The following is a 25592-nucleotide window of genomic DNA, read 5'->3' as shown; positions in this document are numbered from 1 at the left end:
ACACACAGAGGCACAAGAAAGATAGTGGGGTTTTAGGTTTTTAGTCCTTCAGGGCCAGAGAGGCTTCTCTCGCTCTGTCTCTTTCTCGCTCTGTCTCTGTCGCTCTCGCTCTCTCTCTCTCTCGCCTGGGCTGTGCTGCTAAGCTCCATCAGGATGACATCATACTCAGCCTACACAATGGGTCTGTTCATCTCCTGAGGGCTGCGTCGCGCAACTGGACCGCTAGCCACCCACCCACCTAAGGGGAAGAGGAGGAGGAGGAGAGAGGAAGAGGAGGAGGGGCTGTGAGAAAGGGATAAAGAAGGGGTCATCATGTCGGAACGTCCCGTGGGAGTGGGAGCCTGCACTGGAGCTGAGACTGGGGGGTTTGGGATTGGACCTGGGGTGGGGAATGGACCCCGAGCTGGTACTGGAGGGACTGGGATTGGACCTGGGGTGGGGAATGGACCCCGAGCTGGTACTGGAGGGACTGGGATTGGACCTGGGGTGGGGAATGGACCCCGAGCTGGGACTGGAGGGACTGGGATTGGACCTGGGGTGGGGAATGGACCCCGAGCTGGGACTGGAGGGACTGGGATTGGATCTGGGGTGGGGAATGGACCCCGAGCTGGGACTGGAGGGACTGGGATTGGACCTGGGGTGGGGAATGGACCCCGAGCTGGGACTGGAGGGACTGGGATTGGACCTGGGGTGGGGAATGGACCCCGAGCTGGGACTGGAGTCAAAGGTTCAGGGCCTGTATCAGGCCCGGCATCCGGGACCAGGCAGGGTTCGGTGCGTCCCATCGGGGCCGAGGGGCTGGTCGCCCTGCTGGAGGGGGGTCTGGACAGCGTGTTGTTGATTGACAGCCGGCCCTTCGTAGAATTTAACTCCTCCCACATCCTGGAGGCGGTCAATGTGAACTGTTCAAAACTGATGAAGAGACGGCTGCAACAGGACAAGGTTCAGATCAACGAACTGCTGCAACACTCTGCTAAGAAGAAGGTGAGTTCCTGTATCAGAGAGTTTCTCTTTAACTAACTCTAACCCAGATCACTGATCAGCCAGGAGTCTAGGAGAGACAGGGAGTTTCTCTTTAACTAACTCTAACCCAGATCACTGATCTGCCAGGAGTCTAGGAGAGACAGGGAGTTTCTCTTTAACTAACTCTAACCCAGATCACTGATCAGCCAGGAGTCTAGGAGAGACAGGGAGTTTCTCTTTAACTAACTCTAACCCAGATCACTGATCTGCCAGGAGTCTAGGAGAGACAGGGAGTTTCTCTTTAACTAACTCTAACCCAGATCACTGATCTGCCAGGAGTCTAGGAGAGACAGGGAGTTTCTCTTTAACTAACTCTAACCCAGATCACTGATCAGCCAGGAGTCTAGGGGAGACAGGGAGTTTCTCTTTAACTAACTCTAACCCAGATCACTGATCAGCCAGGAGTCTAGGAGAGACAGGGAGTTTCTCTTTAACTAACTCTAACCCAGATCACTGATCAGCCAGGAGTCTAGGAGAGACAGGGAGTTTCTCTTTAATTCTAACCCAGATCACTGATCTGCCAGGAGTCTCGGAGAGACGGGGAGTTTCACATGCAGAGCCAGGAGGAGATCTGACACACTCTCACTGACTTCAGACTGACATAATCCAGGAATCAGTTGTCTGAATCAGAGGGCATTATTATATTTTACAAAGATATTTACTGAGTGATGTTGTAGAATCCAGTCACTCCCCTCTCGTGGTTTGGCGACAGTTTGGAATAACAAGTTTTAAGGACGTCTGTCTGCTTGTTTTACGACTAAGGCAACATTTTCCTATGATTGTAAGCTGTAGTTAACTCTGTGCAATGAGGTAGAGAAATAACAACTTCTAGAAAGAGGTAGGGAAAGTAGAGCTTCTTAACGCTGTAGGGAAAGTAGAGCTTCTTAACGCTGTAGGGAAAGTAGAGCTTCTTAACGCTGTAGGGAAAGTAGAGCTTCTTAACGCTGTAGGGAAAGTAGAGCTTCTTAACGCTGTAGGGAAAGTATAGCTTCTTAACGCTGTAGGGAAAGTAGAGCTTCTTAACGCTGTAGGGAAAGTAGAGCTTCTTAACGCTGTAGGGAAAGTAGAGCTTCTTAACGCTGTAGGGAAAGTAGAGCTTCTTAACGCGGTAGGGAAAGTAGAGCTTCTTAACGCTGTAGGGAAAGTAGAGCTTCTTAACGTGGTACATTTACATTTGACATTTAAGTCATTTAGCAGACGCTCTTATCCAGAGCGACTTACAAATTGGTGCATTCACCTTATGACATCCAGTGGAACAGTCACTTTACAATAGTGCATCTAAATCTTAAAAGGGGGGAGGGGGTGAGAAGGATTACTTTATCCTATCCTAGGTATTCCTTAAAGAGGTGGGCTTTCAGGTGTCTCCGGAAGGTGGTGATTGACTCCGCTGTCCTGGCGTCGTGAGGGAGTTTGTTCCACCATTGGGGGCCAGAGCAGCGAACAGTTTTGACTGGGCTGAGCGGAAGCTTCTTAATGCGGTAGAGAAAGTAGAGCTTCTTAACGTGGTAGGGAAAGTAGAGCTTCTTAACGCGGTAGGGAAAGTAGAGCTTCTTAACGCGGTAGGGAAAGTAGAGCTTCTTAACGCGGTAGGGAAAGTAGAGCGTCTTAACGCGGTAGGAAAGTAGAGCTTCTTAACGCGGTAGGGAAAGTAGAGCTTCTTAACGCGGTAGGGAAAGTAGAGCTTCTTAACACGGTAGGGAAAGTAGAGCTTCTTAACGCGGTAGGGAAAGTAGAGCTTCTTAACGCGGTAGGGAAAGTAGAGCTTCTTAACGCGGTAGAGAAGGTAGAGCTTCTTAACGCGGTAGGGAAAGTAGAGCTTCTTAACGAGGTAGAGAAAGTAGAGCTTCTTAACGCGGTAGGAAAGTAGAGCTTCTTAACGCGGTAGGGAAAGTAGAGCTTCTTAACGCGGTAGGGAAAGTAGAGCTTCTTAACGCGGTAGGAAAGTAGAGCTTCTTAACGCGGTAGGGAAAGTAGAGCTTCTTAACGCGGTAGGGAAAGTAGAGCTTCTTAACGCGGTAGGGAAAGTAGAGCTTCTTAACGCGGTAGGGAAAGTAGAGCTTCTTAACGCGGTAGGGAAAGTAGAGCTTCTTAACGCGGTAGGGAAAGTAGAGCTTCTTAACGCGGTAGGGAAAGTACAGTACAGTCAGTACATTAAAGTACGGTACAGTCAGTACATTAATCTCCAGATAGCTAGGTGGACCAGTCATAGTCAGCACATTCATCTTCAGATAGCTAGGTGGACCAGTCATAGTCAGTACATTCATCTCCAGATAGCTAGGTGGACCAGTCATAGTCAGTACATTCATCTTCAGATATCTAGGTGGACCAGTCATAGTCAGTACATTCATCTCCAGATAGCTAGGTGGACCAGTCATAGTCAGCTAGGTGGACCAGTCATAGTCAGCACATTCATCTTCAGATAGCTAGGTGGACCAGTCATAGTCAGCACATTCATCTTCAGATAGCTAGGTGGGACAACCACATATCACAGTCATAGTCAGTACATTCATCTTCAGATAGCTAGGTGGACCAGTCATAGTCAGTACATTCATCTTCAGATAGCTAGGTGGACCAGTCATAGTCAGTACATTCATCTTCAGATAGCTAGGTGGGACAACCACATATCACAGTCATAGTCAGTACATTCATCTTCAGATAGCTAGGTGGGACAACCACATATCACAGTCATAGTCAGTACATTCATCTCCAGATAGCTAGGTGGACCAGTCATAGTCAGTACATTCATCTTCAGATAGCTAGGTGGACCAGTCATAGTCAGTACATTCATCTTCAGATAGCTAGGTGGACCAGTCATAGTCAGTACATTCATCTCCAGATAGCTAGGTGGACCAGTCATAGTCAGTACATTCATCTTCAGATAGCTAGGTGGACCAGTCATAGTCAGTACATTCATCTTCAGATAGCTAGGTGGACCAGTCATAGTCAGTACATTCATCTTCAGATAGCTCGGTGGACCAGTCATAGTCAGTACATTCATCTTCAGATAGCTAGGTGGACCAGTCATAGTCAGTACATTCATCTCCAGATAGCTAGGTGGACCAGTCATAGTCAGTACATTCATCTTCAGATAGCTAGGTGGACCAGTCATAGTCAGTACATTCATCTTCAGATAGCTAGGTGGACCAGTCATAGTCAGTATATTCATCTTCAGATAGCTAGGTGGACCAGTCATAGTCAGTACATTTATCTTCAGATAGATAGGTGGACCAGTCATAGTCAGTACATTCATCTCTAGATAGCTAGGTAGACCAGTCATAGTCAGTACATTCATCTTCAGATAGCTAGGTGGACCAGTCATAGTCAGTACATTCATCTTCAGATAGCTAGGTGGACCAGTCATAGTCAGTACATTCATCTTCAGATAGCTAGGTGGACCAGTCATAGTCAGCTAGGTGGACCAGTCATAGTCAGCTAGGTGGACCAGTCATAGTCAGCTAGGTGGACCAGTCATAGTCAGCTAGGTGGACCAGTCATAGTCAGTACATTCATCTCCAGATAGCTAGGTGGACCAGTCATAGTCAGCTAGGTGGACCAGTCATAGTCAGCACATTCATCTCCAGATAGCTAGGTGGACCAGTCATAGTCAGTACATTCATCTCCAGATAGCTAGGTGGACCAGTCATAGTCAGTACATTCATCTTCAGATAGCTAGGTGGACCAGTCATAGTCAGTACATTCATCTTCAGATAGCTAGGTGGACCAGTCATAGTCAGCTAGGTGGACCAGTCATAGTCAGCTAGGTGGACCAGTCATAGTCAGCTAGGTGGACCAGTCATAGTCAGCTAGGTGGACCAGTCATAGTCAGTACATTCATCTCCAGATAGCTAGGTGGACCAGTCATAGTCAGCTAGGTGGACCAGTCATAGTCAGCACATTCATCTCCAGATAGCTAGGTGGACCAGTCATAGTCAGTACATTCATCTTCAGATAGCTAGGTGGACCAGTCATAGTCAGTACATTCATCTTCAGATAGCTAGGTGGACCAGTCATAGTCAGCTAGGTGGACCAGTCATGGTCAGTACATTCATCTTCAGAGGAGAGAGTAGTGGGAGAGAGAGAGACCATCTGGGTAGGGGCTGAGTGGTTAGAGATGATAGGATAGATGAGAGAGTAGTAGGAGAGAGATACCATCTGGGTAGGGGCTGAGTGGTTAGAGATGATAGGATAGATGAGAGAGTAGTAGGAGAGAGAGAGAGACCATCTGGGTAGGGGCTGAGTGGTTAGAGATGATAGGATAGAAGAGGAGAGAGTAGTGGGAGAGAGAGACCATCTGGGTAGGGGCTGAGTGGTTAGAGATGATAGGATAGATGAGAGAGTAGTAGGAGAGAGAGAGAGACCATCTGGGTAGGGGCTGAGTGGTTAGAGATGATAGGATAGATGAGAGAGTAGTAGGAGAGAGAGAGAGACCATCTGGGTAGGGGCTGAGTGGTTAGAGATGATAGGATAGAAGAGGAGAGTAGTAGGAGAGAGAGAGCAAAGATTGCGACGGTGCGTGACTGTGTAGGGTGAGTGGTTAGGGTTGGAAAGGGAGACAGAAAGGAGAACAAAGTAGTGATCAGAGACCTGGAGAGGTGTTGCAGTGAGGTGAGTAGGTGAGCAGCCTCTAGTAAAGATGAGGACAAGCGTATTGCTTGTAACCAGCAGGTAGCCTAGTGGTTAGAGCATTGGACTAGTAACCAGCAGGTAGCCTAGTGGTAAGAGCAGGTAGCCTAGTGGTTAGAGCGTTGGACTAGTAACCAGCATGTAGCCTAGTGGTAAGAGCAGGTAGCCTAGTGGTTAGAGCATTGGACTAGTAACCAGCAGGCAGATTAGTGGTTAGAGTATTGGACCGGTAACCAGAAGGTAGCCTAGTCGTTAGATCGTTGGACTAGTAACCAGCAGGTAGCCTAGTGGTTAGAGAGTTGGACTAGTAACCAGCAGGTAGCCTAGTGGTTAGAGCGTTGGACCAGTAACCAGCAGGTAGCCTAGTGGTTAGAGCGTTGGCCCAGTAACCAGCAGGTAGCCTAGTGGTTAGAGTGTTGGACCAGTAACCAGCAGGTAGCCTAGTGGTAAGAGTGTTGGACTAGTAACCAGCAGGTAGCCTAGTGGTTAGAGTGTTGGACTAGTAACCAGCAGGTAGCCTAGTGGTTAGAGCGTTGGACTAGTAACCAGCAGGTAGCCTAGTGGTTCGAGCGTTGGACCAGTAACCAGCAGGTAGCCTAGTGGTTAGAGCGTTGGACTAGTAACCAGCAGGTAGCCTAGTGGTTAGAGCGTTGGACTAGTAACCAGCAGGTAGCCTAGTGGTTAGAGCGTTGGACTAGTAACCAGCAGGTAGCCTAGTGGTTAGAGCGTTGGACTAGTAACCAGCAGGGAGCCTAGTGGTTAGAGCGTTGGACTAGTAACCAGCAGGTAGCCTAGTGGTTAGAGCGTTGGACTAGTAACCAGCAGGTAGCCTAGTGGTTAGAGTGTTGGACTAGTAACCAGCAGGTAGCCTAGTGGTTAGAGCGTTGGACTAGTAACCAGCAGGTAGCCTAGTGGTTAGAGCGTTGGACTAGTAACCAGCAGGTAGCCTAGTGGTTAGAGCGTTGGACTAGTAACCAGCAGGTAGCCTAGTGGTTAGAGCGTTGGACTAGTAACCAGCAGGTAGCCTAGTGGTTAGAGCGTTGGACTAGTAACCAGCAGGTAGCCTAGTGGTTAGAGCGTTGGACTAGTAACCAGCAGGGAGCCTAGTGGTTAGAGCGTTGGACTAGTAACCAGCAGGTAGCCTAGTGGTTAGAGCGTTGGACTAGTAACCAGCAGGTAGCCTAGTGGTTAGAGCGTTGGACTAGTAACCAGCAGGGAGCCTAGTGGTTAGAGCGTTGGACTAGTAACCAGCAGGTAGCCTAGTGGTTAGAGTGTTGGACTAGTAACCGAAAGGTTGCAATATAGAATCCCTGAGATGAAAGGTACAAATCTGTCTTTCTGCCCCTGAACAAGGCAGTTAACCCACTGTTCCTAGGCAGTTAACCTACTGTTCCTAGACCAGTTAACCTACTGTTCCTAGACCAGTTAACCCACTGTTCCTTAGACCAGTTAACCCACTGTTCCTAGACCAGTTAACCTACTGTTCCTAGACCAGTTAACCTACTGTTCCTAGACCAGTTAACCTACTGTTCCTAGACCAGTTAACCCACTGTTCCTTAGACCAGTTAACCCACTGTTCCTAGACCAGTTAACCCACTGTTCCTTAGACCAGTTAACCCACTGTTCCTAGACCAGTTAACCCACTGTTCCTAGACCAGTTAGTTAACCCACTGTTCCTAGACCAGTTAACCCACTGTTCCTAGACCAGTTAACCTACTGTTCCTAGACCAGTTAACCCACTGTTCCTAGACCAGTTAACCCACTGTTCCTAGACCAGTTAACCTACTGTTCCTTAGACCAGTTAACCCACTGTTCCTTAGACCAGTTAACCTACTGTTCCTAGACCAGTTAACCCACTGTTCCTAGACCAGTTAGTTAACCCACTGTTCCTAGACCAGTTAACCCACTGTTCCTAGACCAGTTAACCCACTGTTCCTAGACCAGTTAACCCACTGTTCCTAGACCAGTTAACCCACTGTTCCTAGACCAGTTAACCTACTGTTCCTTAGACCAGTTAACCCACTGTTCCTAGACCAGTTAACCCACTGTTCCTTAGACCAGTTAACCCACTGTTCCTAGACCAGTTAACCTACTGTTCCTAGACCAGTTAACCCACTGTTCCTAGACCAGTTAACCCACTGTTCCTAGACCAGTTAACCCACTGTTCCTTAGACCAGTTAACCCACTGTTCCTAGACCAGTTAACCTACTGTTCCTAGACCATTTAACCCACTGTTCCTAGACCATTTAACCCACTGTTCCTAGACCAGTTAACCCACTGTTCCTAGACCAGTTAACCCACTGTTCCTAGACCAGTTAACCCACTGTTCCTAGACCAGTTAACCCACTGTTCCTAGACCAGTTAACCCACTGTTCCTTAGACCAGTTAACCCACTGTTCCTTAGACCAGTTAACCCACTGTTCCTTAGACCAGTTAACCCACTGTTCCTTAGACAAGTTAACCCACTGTTCCTAGACCAGTTAACCTACTGTTCCTAGACCAGTTAACCCACTGTTCCTAGACCAGTTAACCCACTGTTCCTAGACCAGTTAACTCACTGTTCCTAGACCAGTTAACTCACTGTTCCTAGACCAGTTAACCCACTATTCCTAGACCAGTTAACCCACTGTTCCTAGACCAGTTAACCCACTGTTCCTAGACCAGTTAATTAACCCACTGTTCCTTAGACCAGTTAACCCACTGTTCCTAGACCAGTGAACCCACTGTTCCTAGACCAGTTAACCCACTGTTCCTAGACCAGTTAGTTAACCCACTGTTCCTAGACCAGTTAGTTAACCCACTGTTCCTAGACCAGTTAGTTAACCCACTGTTTCTAGACCAGTTAACCCACTGTTCCTTAGACCAGTTAACCCACTGTTCCTAGACCAGTTAACCCACTGTTCCTAGACCAGTTAACCCACTGTTCCTAGACCAGTTAACCCACTGTTCCTAGACCAGTTAGTTAACCCACTGTTCCTAGACCAGTTAACCCACTGTTCCTAGACCAGTTAACCCACTGTTCCTAGACCAGTTAACCCACTGTTCCTAGACCAGTTAGTTAACCCACTGTTCCTAGACCAGTTAGTTAACCCACTGTTCCTAGACCAGTTAACCCACTGTTCCTAGACCAGTTAACCCACTGTTCCTAGACCAGTTAACCCACTGTTCCTAGACCAGTTAACCCACTGTTCCTAGACCAGTTAGTTAACCCACTGTTCCTAGACCAGTTAGTTAACCCACTGTTCCTAGACCAGTTAGTTAACCCACTGTTCCTAGACCAGTTAGTTAACCCACTGTTCCTAGACCAGTTAACCCACTGTTCCTAGACCAGTTAACCCACTGTTCCTAGACCAGTTAACCCACTGTTCCTAGACCAGTTAACCCCACTGTTTCTAGACCAGTTAACCCCACTGTTCCTAGACCAGTTAATTAACCCACTGTTCCTTAGACCAGTTAACCCACTGTTCCTAGACCAGTTAACCCACTGTTCCTTAGACCAGTTAACCCACTGTTCCTAGACCAGTTAACTCACTGTTCCTAGACCAGTTAACCCACTGTTCCTAGACCAGTTAGTTAACCCACTGTTCCTAGACCAGTTAGTTAACCCACTGTTCCTAGACCAGTTAGTTAACCCACTGTTCCTAGACCAGTTAGTTAACCCACTGTTCCTAGACCAGTTAGTTAACCCACTGTTCCTAGACCAGTTAGTTAACCCACTGTTCCTAGACCAGTTAGTTAACCCACTGTTCCTAGACCAGTTAGTTAACCCACTGTTCCTAGACCAGTTAACCCACTGTTCCTAGACCAGTTAACCCACTGTTCCTAGACCAGTTAGTTAACCCACTGTTCCTAGACCAGTTAGTTAACCCACTGTTCCTAGACCAGTTAGTTAACCACTGTTCCTAGACCAGTTAGTTAACCCACTGTTCCTAGACCAGTTAGTTAACCCACTGTTCCTAGACCAGTTAGTTAACCCACTGTTCCTAGACCAGTTAACCCACTGTTCCTAGACCAGTTAACCCCACTGTTCCTAGACCAGTTAACCCACTGTTCCTAGACCAGTTAACCCACTGTTCCTAGACCAGTTAACCCACTGTTCCTAGACCAGTTAACCCCACTGTTCCTAGACCAGTTAACCCACTGTTCCTAGACCAGTTAACCCCCTGTTCCTAGACCAGTTAACCCCACTGTTCCTAGACCAGTTAACCCCACTGTTCCTAGACCAGTTAACCCACTGTTCCTAGACCAGTTAACCCCACTGTTCCTAGACCAGTTAACCCACTGTTCCTAGACCAGTTAACCCACTGTTCCTAGACCAGTTAACCCACTGTTCCTAGATCAGTTAACCCACTGTTCCTAGACCAGTTAACCCACTGTTCCTAGACCAGTTAACCCACTGTTCCTAGACCAGTTAGTTAACCCACTGTTCCTAGACCAGTTAGTTAACCCACTGTTCCTAGACCAGTTAGTTAACCCACTGTTCCTAGACCAGTTAGTTAACCCACTGTTCCTAGACCAGTTAGTTAACCCACTGTTCCTAGACCAGTTAACCCACTGTTCCTAGACCAGTTAACCCACTGTTCCTAGGTCGTCATAGTAAATAAGTATTTGTTCTTAACTGACTCGTTAAATAAAATATTCAACATGTATAGAAGTTATTGGGGTGCCTTAAGTGCCAGTAGAGTTCTCGGGAGCCCATCAACCTGAAATGGGCTATGTGCTTCCAGGTTAGGTTTGCTCCGATTTCTTCCCATTTGGAAAAGATCTCCATGAGCTGATGGTAGCCTGCAGTTGGGGAATAACAACATGTAATGTACATCTGGCTTTAGTCTACAGGAGGACTCAAATCATATCTATTCATAGCAGTGGAAACTGGATATCAACAAGCTATTTAGGTCAGGTCAGGTGTGTGTGTGTGTGTGTGTGTGTTCAAGGGCACCGCAGCGGTACTTTCCACCCTAGAATAGGACCATAGAACTATAAACCACAACACGATCACTCTGTTTCCAACCGGTTATACAGGACATATCACCATGACATATCAACATGACTGGTACAGGACATATCAACCTGACATATCAACCTGACTGGTACATGACATATCAACCTGACTGGTACATGACATATCAACCTGACTGGTACATGACATATCAACCTGACTGGTACAGGACATATCAACCTGACTGGTACAGGGCATATCAACATGACTGGTACAGGACATATCAACCTGACTGGTACAGGGCATATCAACATGACATATCAACCTGACTGGTACAGGGCATATCAACATGACATATCAACCTGACTGGTACAGGACATATCAACATGACATATCAACCTGACTGGTACAGGACATATCAACATGACTGGTACAGGACATATCAACATGACATATCAACATGACTGGTACAGGACATATCAACATGACTGGTACAGGACATATCAACATGACATATCAACATGACTGGTACAGGACATATCAACCTGACTGGTACAGGACATATCAACATGACTGGTACAGGACATATCAACATGACTGGTACAGGACATATCAACATGACTGGTACAGGACATATCAACATGACTGGTACAGGACATATCAACATGACTGGTACAGGACATATCAACATGACTGGTACAGGACATATCAACATGACTGGTACATGACATATCAACCTGACTGGTACATGACATATCAACCTGACTGGTACAGGACATATCAACATGACTGGTACAGGACATATCAACATGACATATCAACCTGACTGGTACAGGACATATCAACATGACATATCAACCTGACTGGTACATGACATATCAACCTGACTGGTACAGGACATATCAACCTGACTGGTACAGGACATATCAACCTGACTGGTACAGGACATATCAACATGACTGGTACATGACATATCAACATGACTGGTACATGACATATCAACATGACTGGTACAGGACATATCAACCTGACTGGTACAGGACATATCAACATGACTGGTACAGGACATATCAACATGACATATCAACCTGACTGGTACATGACATATCAACATGACTGGTACAGGACATATCAACATGACTGGTACAGGACATATCAACATGGTACATTTACATTTACTGGTAGTATCAACATGACTGGTACAGACTGACATATCAACATGACTGGTACATGACATATCAACATGACTGGTACAGGACATATCAACCTGACTGGTACATGACATATCAACCTGACTGGTACAGGACATATCAACACTGACTGGGTACAGGACATATCAACATGACATATCAACATGACATATCAACCTGACTGGTACAGGACATATCAACATGACTGGTACAGGACATATCAACATGACTGGTACAGGACATATCAACCTGACTGGTACATGACATATCAACATGACTGGTACAGGACATATCAACCTGACTGGTATATCAACCTGACTGGTACATGACATATCAACCATGACTGGTACATGACATATCAACTGGTACATGACTGGTACAACCTGACATATCAACCTGACTGGTACATGACATATCAACCTGACTGGTACAGGACATATCAACCTGACTGGTACATATCAACCTGACTGGTACAGGACATATCAACCTGACTGGTACAGGACATATCAACATGACTGGTACATGACATGACATATCAACCTGACTGGTACAGGACATATCAACATGACTGGTACAGGACATATCAACCTGACTGGTACAGGACATATCAACCTGACTGGTACATGACATATCAACCTGACTGGTACAGGACATATCAACATGACTGGTACAGGACATATCAACATGACTGGTACAGGACATATCAACATGACATATCAACATGACTGGTACAGGACATATCAACATGACTGGTACATGACATATCAACCTGACTGGTACAGGACATATCAACATGACTGGTACAGGACATATCAACATGACTGGTATATCAACATGACTGGTACAGGACATATCAACATGACTGGTACATGGACATATCAACATGACTGGTACAGGACATATCATGACATATCAACATGACTGGTACATATCAGACTGGTACAGGACATATCAACATGACATATCAACCTGACTGGTACAGGACATATCAACATGACTGGTACAGGACATATCAACATGACTGGTACAGGACATATCAACCTGACTGGTACATGACATATCAACCTGACTGGTACAGGACATATCAACATGACTGGTACAGGACATATCAACCTGACTGGTACAGGACATATCAACCTGACTGGTACAGGACATATCAACCTGACTGGTACATGACATATCAACCTGACTGGTACATGACATATCAACATGACTGGTACAGGACATATCAACATGACTGGTACAGGACATATCAACCTGACTGGTACAGGACATATCAACATGACTGGTACAGGACATATCAACATGACATATCAACCTGACTGGTACAGGACATATCAACCTGACTGGTACAGGACATATCAACATGACTGGTACAGGACATATCAACATGACTGGTACAGGACATATCAACCTGACTGGTACAGGACATATCAACATGACTGGTACATGACATATCAACATGACTGGTACAGGACATATCAACATGACTGGTACATGACATATCAACCTGACTGGTACAGGACATATCAACCTGACTGGTACAGGACATATCAACATGACTGGTACAGGACATATCAACCTGACTGGTACAGGACATATCAACATGACTGGTACATGACATATCAACATGACTGGTACAGGACATATCAACCTGACTGGTACAGGACATATCAACCTGACTGGTACATGACATATCAACATGACTGGTACATGACATATCAACATGACTGGTACAGGACATATCAACCTGACTGGTACAGGACATATCAACATGACATATATCAACCTGACTGGTACAGGACATATCAACATGACTGGTACATGACATATCAACCTGACATATCAACATGACTGGTACATGACATATCAACCTGACATATCAACATGACTGGTACAGGACATATCAACATGACTGGTACAGGACATATCAACATGACATATCAACATGACTGGTACATGACATATCAACATGACATATCAACCTGACTGGTACAGGACATATCAACATGACTGGTACATGACATATCAACATGACTGGTACATGACATATCAACATGACTGGTACATGACATATCAACCTGACTGGTACAGGACATATCAACATGACTGGTACAGGACATATCAACATGACTGGTACAGGACATATCAACCTGACTGGTACAGGACATATCAACCTGACTGGTACAGGACATATCAACATGACATATCAACATGACTGGTACATGACATATCAACCTGACTGGTACAGGACATATCAACCTGACTGGTACAGGACATATCAACCTGACTGGTACAGGACATATCAACCTGACTGGTACATGACATATCAACATGACTGGTACAGGACATATCAACATGACTGGTACAGGACATATCAACCTGACTGGTACAGGACATATCAACATGACTGGTACAGGACATATCAACCTGACTGGTACATGACATATCAACATGACATATCAACCTGACTGGTACAGGACATATCAACATGACTGGTACAGGACATATCAACCTGACTGGTACATGACATATCAACATGACAGGTCAACATGACATATCAACATGACTGGTACAGGACATATCAACATGACTGGTACAGGACATATCACCATGACTGGTACAGGACATATCAACCTGACTGGTACAGGACATATCAACCTGACTGGTACAGGACATATCAACCTGACTGGTACATGACATATCAACCTGACTGGTACAGGACATATCAACCTGACTGGTACAGGACATATCAACCTGACTGGTACAGGACATATCAACCTGACTGGTACATGACATATCAACCTGACTGGTACAGGACATATCAACCTGACTGGTACAGGACATATCAACATGACTGGTACATGACATATCAACCTGACTGGTACATGACATATCAACCTAACTGGTACAACATCTCCAACTACTTATACCAAAATGACAGAGTGATGACAGGTTCTGTTTATTCATGATGTTGTGTTTCAGAGGGAGAATGACAGCTCCTCCTGGTTCAGAGAGACAGCATGACAGGTTCTGTTTATTCATGATGTTGTGTTTCAGAGGGAGAATGACAGCTCCTCCTGGTTCAGAGAGACAGCATGACAGGTTCTGTTTATTCATGATGTTGTGTTTCAGAGGGAGAATGACAGCTCCTCCTGGTTCAGAGAGACAGCATGACAGGTTCTGTTTATTCATGATGTTGTGTTTCAGGGGAGAATGACAGCTCCTCCTGGTTCAGAGAGACAGCATGACAGGTTCTGTTTATTCATGATGTTGTGTTTCAGAGGGAGAATGACAGCTCCTCCTGGTTCAGAGAGACAGTGTGACAGGTTCTGTTTATTCATGATGTTGTGTTTCAGGGGAGAATGACAGCTCCTCCTGGTTCAGAGAGACAGCATGACAGGTTCTGTTTATTCATGATGTTGTGTTTCAGAGGGAGAATGACAGCTCCTCCTGGTTCAGAGAGACAGCGTGACAGGTTCTGTTTATTCATGATGTTGTGTTTCAGAGGGAGAATGACAGCTCCTCCTGGTTCAGAGAGACAGCATGACAGGTTCTGTTTATTCATGATGTTGTGTTTCAGAGGGAGAATGACAGCTCCTCCTGGTTCAGAGAGACAGCATGACAGGTTCTGTTTATTCATGATGTTGTGTTTCAGAGGGAGAATGACAGCTCCTCCTGGTTCAGAGAGACAGCATGACAGGTTCTGTTTATTCATGATGTTGTGTTTCAGGGGAGAATGACAGCTCCTCCTGGTTCAGAGAGACAGCATGACAGGTTCTGTTTATTCATGATGTTGTGTTTCAGAGGGAGAATGACAGCTCCTCCTGGTTCAGAGAGACAGTGTGACAGGTTCTGTTTATTCATGATGTTGTGTTTCAGGGGAGAATGACAGCTCCTCCTGGTTCAGAGAGACAGCATGACAGGTTCTGTTTATTCATGATGTTGTGTTTCAGAGGGAGAATGACAGCTCCTCCTGGTTCAGAGAGACAGCATGACAGGTTCTGTTTATTCATGATGTTGTGTTTCAGAGGGAGAATGACAGCTCCTCCTGGTTCAGAGAGACAGCATGACAGGTTCTGTTTATTCATGATGTTGTGTTTCAGAGGGAGAATGACAGCTCCTCCTGGTTCAGAGAGACAGCATGACAGGTTCTGTTTATTCATGATGTTGTGTTTCAGAGGAGAATGACAGCTCCTCCTGGTTCAGAGAGACAGCATGACAGGTTCTGTTTATTCATGATGTTGTGTTTCAGGGGAGAATGACAGCTCCTCCTGGTTCAGAGAGACAGCATGACAGGTTCTGTTTATTCATGATGTTGTGTTTCAGAGGGAGAATGACAGCTCCTCCTGGTTCAGAGAGACAGTGTGACAGGTTCTGTTTATTCATGATGTTGTGTTTCAGGGGAGAATGACAGCTCCTCCTGGTTCAGAGAGACAGCATGACAGGTTCTGTTTATTCATGATGTTGTGTTTCAGAGGGAGAATGACAGCTCCTCCTGGTTCAGAGAGACAGCATGACAGGTTCTGTTTATTCATGATGTTGTGTTTCAGAGGGAGAATGACAGCTCCTCCTGGTTCAGAGAGACAGCATGACAGGTTCTGTTTATTCATGATGTTGTGTTTCAGAGGGAGAATGACAGCTCCTCCTGGTTCAGAGAGACAGCATGACAGGTTCTGTTTATTCATGATGTTGTGTTTCAGAGGAGAATGACAGCTCCTCCTGGTTCAGAGAGACAGCATGACAGGTTCTGTTTATTCATGATGTTGTGTTTCAGAGGGAGAATGACAGCTCCTCCTGGTTCAGAGAGACAGCATGACAGGTTCTGTTTATTCATGATGTTGTGTTTCAGAGGGAGAATGACAGCTCCTCCTGGTTCAGAGAGACAGCATGACAGGTTCTGTTTATTCATGATGTTGTGTTTCAGAGGGAGAATGACAGCTCCTCCTGGTTCAGAGAGACAGCATGACAGGTTCTGCTTTGGGATTGTGTTGCCGGGGCAGCCAGTGATCTGAGTGTTGACTTTGTGATTGTCTGATCACTAAAATATTTAGACCAGCAATACATAATCAATGATTAGATTAGATTACAAGACTGTTTGAGTAACTCTTCCTCCTCTCTCTGAATGTTTCTGTAAACCCTTCATCTTCCTCCTCTCTCTCTCTGAATGTTTCTGTTAACCCTTCATCTTCCTCCTCTCTCTCTGAATGTTTCTGTTAACCCTTCATCTTCCTCCTCTCTCTCTGAATGTTTCTGTTAACTCTTCATCTTCCTCCTCTCTCTCTGAATGTTTCTGTTAACCCTTCATCTTCCTCCTCTCTCTCTCTGAATGTTTCTGTTAACTCTTCATCTTCCTCCTCTCTCTCTCTGAATGTTTCTGTTAACCCTTCATCTTCCTCCTCTCTCTCTCTGAATGTTTCTGTTAACCCTTCATCTTCCTCCTCTCTCTCTCTGAATGTTTCTGTTAACTCTTCATCTTCCTCCCTCTCTCTGAATGTTTCTGTTAACCCTTCATCTTCCTCCTCTCTCTCTGAATGTTTCTGTTAACTCTTCATCTTCCTCCTCTCTCTCTGAATGTTTCTGTTAACCCTTCATCTTCCTCCTCTCTCTGAATGTTTCTGTTAACCCTTCATCTTCCTCCTCTCTCTCTCTGAATGTTTCTGTTAACTCTTCATCTTCCTCCTCTCTCTGAATGTTTCTGTTAACCCTTCATCTTCCTCCTCTCTCTCTGAATGTTTCTGTTAACCCTTCATCTTCCTCCTCTCTCTCTGAATGTTTCTGTTAACCCTTCATCTTCCTCCTCTCTCTCTCTCTGAATGTTTCTGTTAACTCTTCATCTTCCTCTCTCTCTCTCTCTGAATGTTTTTGTTAACCCTTCATCTTCCTCCTCTCTCTCTGAATGTTTCTGTTAACTCTTCATCTTCCTCCTCTCTCTCTCTCTGAATGTTTCTGTTAACTCTTCATCTTCCACTCTCTCTCTTTTTCTCCTAGTTGGAGCGAGTGGGCGGTCAGGAAGTGGTGGTGTATGACCAAAGTTCATCTGACCCCTTGACTCTTCCCTCGGAGGCCTTCCTTACCGTCCTATTGGACAAGCTGGAGAGGAGCTTCCCTTCCGTACACCTGCTCTCAGGTTAGACACACTCACTCAGCCCGTCATCTTTCTCACTGCCTCTCTCTCTCTCCCCTTCCTCTCTTTCCCTCCTCCCTCCCCTCCAGCCCTTCATCCTCCTCACTGCCTCTCCCTCCCCTCTCTCTCTCTCTCCCCTTCCTCTCTTTCCCTCCTCCCTCCCCCTCCAGCCCTCCAGCCTCATCCTCCTCACTGCCTATCTCTCTCTCCCCTTCCTCTCTTTCCCTCCTCCCTCCCCTCTAGCCCTTCATCCTCCTCACTGCCTCTCTCTCTCTCCCCCCCTTCCTCTCTTTCCCTCCTCCCTCCCCTCCAGCCCTTCATCCTCCTCACTGCCTCTCTCTCTCTCCCTTCCTCTCTTTCCCTCCTCCCTCCCCTCCAGCCCTTCATCCTCCTCACTGCCTCTCTCTCTCTCCCCTTCCTCTCTTTCCCTCCTCCCTCCCCCTCCAGCCCTTCATCCTCCTCACTGCCTATCTCTCTTCCTCCCCCTTCCTCTCTTTCCCTCCTCCCCTCCCCCCTCCAGCCCTTCATCCTCCTCACTGCCTATCTCTCTCTCCCCTTCCTCTCTTTCCCTCCTCCCTCCCCTCCAGCCCTTCATCCTCCTCACTGACTCTCTCTCTCTCCCCTTCCTCTCTTTCCCTCCTCCCTCCCCCTCCAGCCCTTCATCCTCCTCACTGCCTCTCTCTCTCTCCCCTTCCTCTCTTTCCCTCCTCCCTCCCCCTCCAGCCTTCATCCTCCTCACTGACTCTCTCTCTCTCCCCTTCCTCTCTTCCCTCCCTCCCTCCCCTCCAGCCCTTCATCCTCCTCACTGCCTCTCTCTCTCTCCCCTTCCTCTCTTTCCCTCCTCCCTCCCCTCCAGCCCTTCATCCTTCTCACTGCCTCCTCCTCACTGCCTCTCTCTCTCCCCTTCCTCTCTTCCCCTCCTGAGGTGGTGATAGGACAGCTAACTGAAAATGGCTGCTGGTGATAGGACAGCTAACTGAAAATGGCTGCTGGTGATAGGACAGCTAACTGAAAATGGCTGCTGGTGATAGGACAGCTAACTGAAAATGTGGACGTGAATGGGTTAATTGTGGACGTGAATGGGTTAAATGAGGATGTGAATGGGTTAAATGAGGACGTGAATGGGTTAAATGAGGACGTGAATGGGTTTCCTAAATGGGTTAAATGAGGACGTGAATGGGTTAAATGAGGATGTGAATCCCCTTAAATGAGGATGTGAATGGGTTTAATGAGGACGTGAATGGGTTTAATGAGGACGTGAATGGGTTTGATTGTGAATGGGTTTAATGAGGATGTGAATGGGTTTAATGAGGATGTGAATGGGTTAAATGAGGAAATGGGTTAAATGAGGATGTGAATGGGTTAAAATGAGGATGTGAATGGGTTTTAATGAGGACGTGAATGGGTTTAATGAGGACGTGAATGGGTTTAATGAGGACGTGAATGGGTTAAATGAGGATGTGAATGGGTTAATCCGTGAATGGGTTTAATGAGGATGTGAATGGGTTTAATGAGGATGTGAATGGGTTTTAATGAGGATGTGAATGGGTTAAATGAGGATGTGAATGGGTTAAATGAGGACGTGAATGGGTTAAATGAGGATGTGAATGGGTTAAATGAGGATGTGAATGGGTTTAATGAGGATGTGAATGGGTTTAATGAGGATGTGAATGGGTTAATGAGGATGTGAATGGGTTAAATGAGGATGTGAATGGGTTTAATGAGGATGTGAATGGGTTTAATGAGGATGTGAATGGGTTTAATGAGGATGTGAATGGGTTAAATGAGGATGTGAATGGGTTTAATGAGGACGTGAATGGGTTTAATGAGGATGTGAATGGGTTTAATGAGGACGTGAATGGGTTTAATGAGGATGTGAATGGGTTAAATGAGGACGTGAATGGGTTAAATGAGGATGTGAATGGGTTAAATGAGGATGTGAATGGGTTAAATGAGGACGTGAATGGGTTTAATGAGGACGTGAATGGGTTTGATGAGGATGTGAATGGGTTTAATGAGGATGTGAATGGGTTTAATGAGGACGTGAATGGGTTTAATGAGGACGTGAATGGGTTTAATGAGGATGTGAATGGGTTAATGAGGACGTGAATGGGTTAAATGAGGATATGAATGGGTTTAATGAGGATGTGAATGGGTTTAATGAGGACGTGAATGGGTTTAATGAGGAGTGAATGGGTTAAATGAGGACGTGAATGGGTTAAATGAGGACGTGAATGGGTTTAATGAGGATGTGAATGGATTAAATGAGGATGTGAATGGGTTTAATGAGGATGTGAATGGGTTTAATGAGGATGTGAATGGGTTTAATGAGGATGTGAATGGGTTTAATGAGGATGTGAATGGGTTAATGAGGATGTGAATGGGTTTGAATGAGGACGTGAATGGGTTTAATGAGGATGTGAATGGGTTTAATGAGGATGTGAATGGGTTTAATGAGGATGTGAATGGGTTTAATGAGGATGTGAATGGGTTTAATGAGGATGTGAATGGGTTTAATGAGGATGTGAATGGGTTTGATGAGGATGTGAATGGGTTTGATGAGGATGTGAATGGGTTTAATGAGGATGTGAATGGGTTTGATGAGGATGTGAATGGGTTTAATGAGGATGTGAATGGGTTTGATGAGGATGTGAATGGGTTTAATGAGGATGTGAATGGGTTAAATGAGGATGTGAATGGGTTTAATGAGGATGTGAATGGGTTTAATGAGGATGTGAATGGGTTTAATGAGGATGTGAATGGATTAGATGAGGATGTGAATGGGTTAAATGAGGATGTGAATGGGTTTAATGAGGATGTGAATGGGTTTAATGAGGATGTGAATGGGTTTGATGATGAGGGTTTGATGAGGATGAATGGTTTGATGAGGATGTGAATGGGTTTAATGAGGATGTGAATGGGTTTAATGAGGATGTGAATGGGTTTAATGAGGATGTGAATGGGTTTAATGAGGATGTGAATGGGTTTAATGAGGATGTGAATGGGTTTAATGAGGATGTGAATGGGTTTAATGAGGATGTGAATGGGTTTGATGAGGATGTGAATGGGTTTAATGAGGATGTGAATGGGTTAGATGAGGATGTGAATGGGTTTAATGAGGATGTGAATGGGTTGTGAATGGATTAGATGAGGATGTGAATGGATTTAATGAGGATGTTTTTGATGAGGATGTGAATGGGTTTAATGAGGATGTGAATGGGTTTAATGAATGTGAATGGATTTAATGAGTGTATTTACACCAGAATGGTTTAATGAGGACGTGAATGGGTTTAATGAGGGCGTGAATGGGTTTGATGAGGAAGTTGAATGGGTTTGATGAGGATGTGAATGGGTTTAATGAGGATGTGAATGGGTTTAATGAGGATCTCTGAAGGTGGGTTTGATGAGGACATGAATGGGTTTTGATGAAGGATGTGAATGGGTTTGATGAGGACGTGAATGGGTTTTTATTTCCCACAGAGGATGTGAATGGGTTTCCTGATGAGGATGTGAATGGGTTTCAGTATGAGGAGGCGTGAATGGGTTTGATGAGAGGATGTGAATGGGTTTAATGAGGATGTGAATGGGTTACGGAGTGAATGAGGATGTGAATGGAGTTGACGAAAAGGATGTGAATGGGTTTTGAGGGATGTGAATGGGTTTAAAGGATGAGGAATGGATGAGAGAGGATGAGGAGGATGGGAGGAAATGAGGATGTGAATGGGTTTTAATGAGGATGTGAATGGGTTTAATGAGGATGTGAATGGGTTTTAATGAGGAGAGAGGGCGTGAATGGGTTTGATGAGGGCGTGAATGGGTTAAGGATGAGGATGAGGATGAATGGGTTTAAAGAGGATGTGAATGGGTTTAATGAGGAGAGGCAGTGAATGGGTTAAAGAGGATGAATGGGTTTGATGAGGAGGTGAATGGGTTTTGAATGAGGAGAGGAGGAGAGAGGCGTGAATGGGTTTGATGAGGATGTGAATGGGTTTGATGAGGATGTGAATGGGTTTAATGAGGATGTGAATGGATTAGATGAGGATGTGAATGGGTTTAATGAGGATGTGAATGGGTTTAATGAGGATGTGAATGGGTTTAATGAGGAAAGAGGAGGAGAGAGGCGTGAATGGGTTATGAGGATGAATGGGTTTAATGAGGGCAGTGAATGGGTTTAATGAGGATGTGAATGGGTTTAATGGAGGAGTGAATGGGTTTAATGAGGACGTGAATGGGTTTAATGAGGATGTGAATGGGTTTAGGAGGACGTGAATGGGTTTGAGAGGATGTGAATGGGTTTGAAATGAGGATGTGAATGGGTTTGATGAGGATGTGAATGGGTTAAATGAGGATGTGAATGGGTTTTGATGAGGATGTGAATGGGTTTAATGAGGACGTGAATGGGTTTGGAAGAGGGGCAGTGAATGGGTTTGATGAGGATGCAGAATGAGATGAGGATGAATGGGTTAGGAATGAGGATGTGAATGGGTTTGATGAGGATGTGAATGGGTTTAATGAGGATGGAATGGGTTTGAATGAGGATGTGAATGGGTTTAATGAGGATGAGAATGGGTTTAATGAGGATGTGAATGGGTTTTAATGAGGATGTGAATGGGTTTGATGAGGATGTGAATGGGTTTAATGAGGATGTGAATGGAGAGATGAGGATGTGAATGGGTTAAATGAGGATGTGAATGGGTTAAATGAGGATGTGAATGGGTTTTAGGAAAGAGGATGTGAATGGGTTTAATGAGGATGTGAATGGGTTTGATGAGGATGTGAATGGGTTTAATGAGGATGTGAATGGGTTTTAATGAGGATGTGAATGGGTTTAATGAGGATGTGAATGGGTTTAATGAGGATGTGAATGGGTTAAATGAGGATGTGAATGGGTTAGATGAGGATGTGAATGGGTTTGATGAGGATGTGAATGGGTTTAATGAGGATGTGAATGGAGTAATGAGGATGTGAATGGGTTTGATGAGGATGTGAATGGGTTTAATGAGGATGTGGCAATGGATTAGATGAGGATGTGAATGGGTTAAATGAGGATGTGAATGGGTTAAATGAGGATGTGAATGGGTTTAATGAGGATGTGAATGGGTTTAATGAGGAGGATGTGAATGGGTTTAATGGAATGTGAATGGGTTTAATGAGGATGTGAATGGGTTTAATGAGGATGGGGTTTGATGAGGAGTTAATGACGATGAGAGGATGTGAATGGGTTTAATGAGGATGAGAGAGGAGGAGAGAGGCAGAGTGAATGATGAGGATGTGAATGGGTTTGATGAGGATGTGAATGGATGAGGATGAATGGGTTTTGTGAATGGGTTTAATGAGGATGAGAATGGGTTTGAGGATGTGAATGGGTTTGACGATGAGGATGTGAATGGGTTAATGAGGAGGAGGAAAGGGAGGAGATGAGGATGTGAATGGGTTTGATGAGGATGTGAATGGGTTTTAATGAGGATGTGAATGGGTTTGATGAGGATGTGAATGGGTTTAATGAGGATGTGAATGAGGATGTGAATGGGTTAAATGAGGATGTGAATGGGTTAAATGAGGATGTGAATGGATTTAATGAGGATGAATGGGTTAATGAGGAATGGGTTTAATGAGGATGTGAATGGGTTTAATGAGGATGATGAGAGAGGAGTTTAGGAGAGAGGGATGTGAATGAGAGTTTAAGAGAGGAGAGTGAATGGGTTTTGATGAGGATGTTAATGGATGAGGATGAATGGGTTTAATGAGGATGAGAATGGGTTTAATGAGGATGTGAATGGGTTTGAATGAGGATGTGAATGGGTTAAATGAGGAGAGAGAATGGGTTTGAGGAGGAATGGGTTAAATGAGGAGAGGCAGTGAATGGGTTTAATGAGGATGTGAATGGGTTTAATGAGGATGTGAATGAGGTTTTAATGAGGATGGGGATTAAAGAGGATGAGAAGAGGATGAGAGGAGGAAAGATGGAGATGGATGAATGGATTAGATGAGGATGAGAATGGATTTCAGATGAGGATGTGAATGGATTTTGATGAGGATGTGAATGGGTTTGATGAGGATGTGAATGGGTTTGATGAGGATGTGAATGGGTTTAATGAGGATGTGAATGGGTTTAAATGAGTGTATTTACACCAGACAAGTTGTCCAAGTCTCTCGGCTTTATTCTGGACCGCTGTCAGACTTAAAGAGAGTCCCAGATGACATTTAAAAGTACCTTTCGATCCGCTTTCTGTAGTTCCTGTCTCAAACCTCAGTCAGGAAGTTGTTTCCTTTCAGATACGCTTCCTGTTTCTATGATGATGTCATCAGGTTGGAACTTCCCTCCAAATGAAGAACCGACACCTGTAACATTAGACTTTATCGGACATCAGCTTATCTCTTAACGACAGGTGCGGTACGTTGCAGTATGGACATTGATCCGGCAGCTCCACGGTTGCTGAGGGGAAGTGACTGTGTTGAAATGAGACTGATCAAACTGTGTCACTCAAACCTCTAAGCTTCCACATCCAGTAGAGTCCCTGTTTATTTCCCACAGAGGAAGGTTCCTGACCCTGGATACAATACACAGCTGTACATCCATCCTGTATGTTATAAATCAGATGGGTTCATCAGTAATGCTGTAATGTGAGTGAGTGAGGAGGAGAGAGGTGGAGAGAGGGAGAGTGGGATGAGAGAGGTGGAGAGGAGGAGAGAGAGAGAGAGAGAGAGAGAGAGAGGAGGAGGCAGAGGGAGAGAGGAGAGAGGAGGAGAGAGGCAGAGTGACGATGAGAGAGGAGAGAGGTGGAGAGAGGCAGAGTGACGATGAGAGAGGAGGAGAGGAGAGAGGCAGAGTGACGATGAGAGAGGAGGAGGAGGAGAGAGGCAGAGTGAGAGAGAGGAGGAAAGAGGAGGAGAGAGGCAGAGTGACGATGAGAGAGGAGGAAAGAGGAGAGAGGCAGAGTGACGATGAGAGAGGAGGAAAGAGGAGAGAGGCAGAGTGACGATGAGAGAGGAGGAAAGAGGAGGAGAGAGCAGAGTGACGATGAGAGCGGAGGAAAGAGGAGGAGAGAGGCAGAGTGGACAGATGAGAGAGGAGGAAAGAGGAGGAGAGAGCAGAGTGACGATGAGAGAGGAGAGAGGAGGAGGAGTGACGATGAGAAGGAAAGAGGAGGAGAGGCAGAGTGACGATGAGAGAGGAGGAAAGAGGAGAGAGGCAGAGTGACGATGAGAGAGGAGGAGGAGAGAGGAGAGCAGAGTGACGATGAGAGAGAGAGGCAGAGTGACGATGAGAGAGGAGGAGGAGAGAGGGAGAGAGGTGGAGAGGAGAGTGGAGGAGAGAGCAGATGACGATGAGAGAGGAGAGAGGAGGAGAGAGGAGAGAGAGAGAGGGAGAGAGGAGAGGAGAGAGAGGAGAGAGGAGGAGAGAGGCAGAGTGACGATGAGAGAGAGAGAGGAGGAGAGAGACGAGGAGAGGCAGAGAGAGGAGGAGAGAGGAGGAGAGAGGGAGAGACGATGGAGCGGAGGAAAGAGGAGGAGAGAGGTGGAGAGGAGGAGGGCAGAGTGACTATGAGAGAGGAGGAGTGAGATATGAGGACAGATGCATGATGTGGTTGTTTCTGTGAGCTTGCAGAACATTTCCACATTAAGTCCTCCTGGGCTGAGTCTAAATGGCACCCTATCCCTATATAGCCCAGGGGAGCTCAGTTCAGAC

General features: G+C 45.7%; 1 pseudogene; it reads left to right on the top strand.

Annotated features, from left to right (window-relative positions):
- The first annotated feature begins 6 nt into the window (after positions 1 to 6).
- Positions 7 to 25592, top strand: part of LOC127920839 (dual specificity protein phosphatase 16-like) — a 36133-nt pseudogene continuing 10547 nt past the window's right edge.

Source organism: Oncorhynchus keta, unplaced genomic scaffold (genome assembly GCF_023373465.1).
Source record: "Oncorhynchus keta strain PuntledgeMale-10-30-2019 unplaced genomic scaffold, Oket_V2 Un_contig_20877_pilon_pilon, whole genome shotgun sequence".
Classification (NCBI taxonomy): domain Eukaryota; kingdom Metazoa; phylum Chordata; class Actinopteri; order Salmoniformes; family Salmonidae; genus Oncorhynchus; species Oncorhynchus keta.
This window is presented reverse-complemented; position numbering and strand designations above follow the sequence as displayed.